The 5,000-nt window shown below is 31.6% G+C and overlaps 1 protein-coding gene across 16 annotated transcripts in view; it reads left to right on the plus strand.

The window, feature by feature from the left end:
- The window catches only part of FOXP2 (forkhead box P2), a 531,942-nt gene that overhangs the window by 274,227 nt on the left and 252,715 nt on the right, over positions 1–5,000 (plus strand). The gene's annotated exons all lie outside the window — the stretch shown is intronic.

Below are 5,000 nucleotides of genomic sequence, written 5' to 3' on the forward strand. Positions count from 1 at the left end.
CATAAATGAACGCCAACTCAGTTTGTCAGAGGTTATAGAATAACAATGAAATAAACTTTCCCCAAGCTTTCTTCTTCCCTTGTTTTAAAAAATAAATATTCATAGTAGAAAGGACTGACTTAAAACATTAAAATAATTTTAATGAATTAAACTAGCATTAAAATTTATAAACCTTAATGGACAACTGACCATTTAGCATGTACCTTGAAAAGTAAAACTTCGTATAGATTTTCACCTGCTTGAGAAATAGATGCTACATATGGTAATTATAAGAATGTGTGAGAGTTAAAGATTTAATATAAAGATTAACATACAAATGTAGTTTTGAAATAATATATGGAAATAATTAGTTCACCAGAATCATCAGTATTATCAAATCCTTTCCAATTATATTGTGAACGGGGCTTATTGAACTATAAGATGCAGAAGCATAATGTCTCAGTAAAATACATCTGTATAGCTACCATTCTTTCAGATTTGCTGCTGTACTATATTTAAATGAAATAGCATAGAGAGGAAACAATTTTAGTATTTTATGCTGTTTTCATAATGAAATACTTGTGTTTTGTTGCTTGTGTTTTAAATCTTAGTTTAATTATAATCCTGGAGCAAAACATAACATACTGAATTACTGAATTAATTAATAGCTGATTGAAGTGAAAGATAAGATTTTTATTTGTTCTACTCTTACGTTTCCCAGATGTTTGTCATTCTTGAAGATCTAAGAGTATTCTGTTTGCTAAAGGTAGTCATGGTCATTATTTTTTAAAAATACCATGTTGAAATGCCCTACGACTTTGGATGTTTGGCATATTTACCTTTTTGAATGAATATTTGAATTTTTACTAATTAAGGGTTTTTTGTTCTTTTTTTCCTGGAAAGGTGACCTTAGTTTGTGAATAGCATTTTAGACATGTTGCTTAAACAAGTGAAAAGCAGTGGCAAATACTTTATACCCAACTTAATTTTCATTTACGTAAGATCATATCACTTATTATAATAAAGATAATATCACTTGCTATAACAATAGATATCCTTCTCTAAATCATGTTGTAAAAGACTCCCTGTTCCATTTTTAAAAATTAAAAATATTCATGTGCTTGTTCAATTTTTGTTCTTACACATTCAACTATGTCCTTCATATTTGGCATTTTGATTTATTAGGCAATCTTAGCATTAAATACTTTTAGCAAAGCAGTACTAGATTTCAGATGCACTGTGCATGGTGTCCATGATGAATTAATTCCACCAGAGCACAGAAGTTATTATTTAAATGCTAGTTTCTTTCAGAAGTTTTACATCACAGTCAAGTTTTCAAAATCAGTATTTAACTCATATTTTGAGGTAAATGTATGTGATTTCTTCTTACATGTGTAGATTTTCCGCATACTTAACCCTTTCTTGTGTGACTGTACATAGAAATATTTAGTAATATTTAATATTGATATCTTAAAATGAAGAACTATTTAAGAATATATGATTACTTTTTAATCTTATGGCTCACTTTTCTTTAGATGTCATATTTGGGATTTTTTGGATTTAATGCATTTATTTGGTTAAATAAATTAGACACTGAAAGAAACCAGGTACTGGACATAAAATGTCTTTTAATGTCACTGTAAATAATTTCGTTTAAGAAAAGTTCATTGAAATAAATAGTTAAAAAGTTTTTATATGTACTGTTATTTATTCTTAGTTTTTTTAGGAAGTCACTTTTTTTCATCCATTTGTTTTGAGTAAGTGGTAAGATGCCAAACAAAATGAGGTTGAATAGTAAGGCACCATGATTATAAGATGGAGTGTCCGTGTATGCGGACAGGTGAGTGTGGTGGGGAAGTGAGGTTATTTTTTCCTTCTTACCATCCTTGACATATACAGTTAGTGCTATCATCTATCCCTCCGTATCCATCCATACGTACGCATACATATGCATACATACAAAAGAGGGTGGAAGAGAAGAAGGACGGGAGAGAGGTAGAGTGGATGAGAGAGGGAGAGAGAGAAAAAGGTGAGAGAGAAGACCAGAGGGAAAAGGTTGAGAGAGCAACGCGAACCAATAGTGTCCCTGGTGGTGGTTGAGATAACACAGCTAACTGTACTTGCCCAGGTCAAGTTTCAAACTTTCGAACATTGTAGTGAATATGGAACAGGGTACGCGCAGGTTTCTGTTATCGCTCTGGCAAACGTCTATCTCACATGGTACAGTTTTATACCAATGGAACCTATAACTCTTAGAGGAAAAAATAAAGCCAACAAGTCTAGCATTCAGTACTACCCTATCATAAAGTAAGGAGGTCTAATTGAGCTATGTCTTTATATCCTGCTATTTGTACAAATAAAAGACTACATCTTGATGCAAAATAAACACAAAAGCACTGTTGTGACTATAACAGGGAGTCATATACTAATTTATATAATAAGTGGTTGTGCACGCTTTATTCAAGATTATGGCTGCAAGAAATGGCATGAATTGCTGGGTGTGTTTAATGCTGGATTATAGCAATTTGAAACATGTCAAACACATGGCTAATGCCTCATGCTTCACTCATTCTTGCGTAAACCTGCATAGCCACCATCCATTATACCCTTGGTAACAACACAATTCTGCAAGTAAATATTGTTACACTAAGTAACCTTTCAATTCAAGTTGTTTAGGAAGAGAAAATGCAATCTTGTGCAGTCAGTTCCAGTGTCAGTTTAATGTTTCAAAAGGGAAGTGGTGTAGAGAATAAGTATCTGTACAGTGACTTGCTTTAAAAAAATAAAAGAAGAAAAAGAAAAGAAAGGAAAACATAATGCAGGGGAGAAAAGTAGAACTGTATCATTTGAGTGCAAGGTCGGAAGAGTTATTTTCTGATGTGGCTGAAAAGTTGTGCATGATGAAAGATTTAAAGGTTTAACTAGCAGTTCAGACAAACATTAAAACAGCGACTCCCAATTTCACCTTTCTCTTTAATGATCTGAAAATTATTTTCACTGATTTTTGTAAAATGTTTGTGGTAGGATTGAGAAGAATGAATAATTTAGTTTGATATATTTGGGATCACAAGCACATCCACTTTGAAAGAATACGCTGAATTTGTAATTATTTAAAATATACTTTAAAAGGTAAACAGCACCTCACACTGTGCTGAAAATATTTCCTCTAGTGGAAAATAGGTGTAGAGATGTCACTAGGAGAAACTTAGTAAATACTGGAAAGCATCTTCATTATCCTTGAAGATATGTCTCCTTTATAGTGGACATAATTCACGCTCTCTTCTTTAGGTGAAATGTACATTATAATCATCTAATTACACAGTTGCCCTTCTTTTTGCATATTAATCTTGAGTCAGATTCTTCTGTTTTGCAGAGAAAAAAGTACTGTCACTGTTATTGTTTTTCTTAAGCATGATTTTACAAACACTTAGATGATTGAACTTAAAATGTGAATCACAGTTTATACTCCAGGGTTTTATAAAGTCAAAAATTCCACAAGGGATAATAAAATCCTCTGGTTAATAGAAATTGGAAGTTATGTAGGTCTTTCTTCATAATTGTAATAAAGATTTAGACACATGACTCTCTGCTTGTTAGTTATTCTTAATTATTTGATGGCTTTGATTATAACACAGTAATACATGCAGAATTCTTTCATTCATTCAATTGGTCCTGACATTAACTACCCAAAGGTTAGTATTAAATACTGCACCTGTCTGCTACATTTGAACATACAGTAATTTTAAGTTTTATTCCTTGTGTTGCAGACTCTACCCAGAGAAAATAAGTATTTCAAACAGATTTAGACGATGAGGTAAAAACATACACATACATATATACTGCAGATGTATTGTCAAAAGTAAAATTTAAATGCAATATGTGGACGTTATGTCTGTCTGTTTCTACAGTTGAAGAGAACCCAAATTATAATTTTCATATAACTAGTAAAGGCAATCAGACCTTTTCTCTGAATATTTTAAACATTGTGCATGTAAAATTTATGCCTAATTTGAATACTTATTAGCTGCCTAATCTCAGAAAAGAGTATTAGCTTTGTTTTTTTCTTATAAAATCCATCACTGTGTATCAGTTTTCATTTGTATGATTTTTCTTTGTTAATGTTCAATAAGATGTTTAACAAAGCCTATATGTTCATAAACACATTTGGTTCAAAAGTAGTTTACTGTAGTTACAGCAATTGTTTCCTTTATGATTATGGGTTTTTGTTGTTGATGTTGCTTTTTTTTTTTTTAATCAGAACAGCTATCAGTTGTATTTATAGTTTTTATTATACTAACTTGCTTTGCTAGCCCAGTTACTGATGGTCTTTTATAAATTAGCAGGTCTTTTTTTTAACTGATTTTTCAGAGTCATAGAAATAATCTGATAATTTAGGTTTTGATGAAAATACCTTTTAAAACTATTAAACTATAACCATTAATTTCAATAGTCACAAGATTAGTATGCAAAAAAATCTCTGTTGGATATGTATCTGTGTTTGTGTGTCTCTATGTATGTCCATGGCCACGTTTTGTAAGAATCTGGGGAAGAAGATTTGTCTATGACATGAAAAGACATTAAGCTTATATTTGCTTTATAATCAGTGGGCAGAAATTTTAAATGGACAAAAGTCTTAAAATACAACCAAGTTTAAAATAGTGAAATCATATAGTAACAAAAAATTAGATTGAGTTATAAGTTTTACGTCCTTCTTTACTTTAGGCTGAGCTCACTCTCTGTCTAGCATTACTGTTAAAGTCACAGCATAGCCAGGTCATTTCTGAAATTCCGTCCGTAGAAGTAGAACACAGAAGTGCATCTATTAGGTTATGGCGTAGAATTCCGCTATCTCTGAGAGCCAAAACTGATCTTTTTAAACCACAGATTCAAGATGTACTGTGAAATTCTGATTTGTAAGACCACATTGGTTCTCTATTTACTGCAAGGATTTCCACTGATCTTGGCAGGACATCTCATTGCTATCCTGAAAGTACAGTATATTTATGCAGTGAAAATGATAA

The sequence above is a fragment of the Stenella coeruleoalba genome (genome assembly GCF_951394435.1).
Source record: "Stenella coeruleoalba genome assembly, chromosome: 9".
In the NCBI taxonomy this organism is placed as follows: domain Eukaryota; kingdom Metazoa; phylum Chordata; class Mammalia; order Artiodactyla; family Delphinidae; genus Stenella; species Stenella coeruleoalba.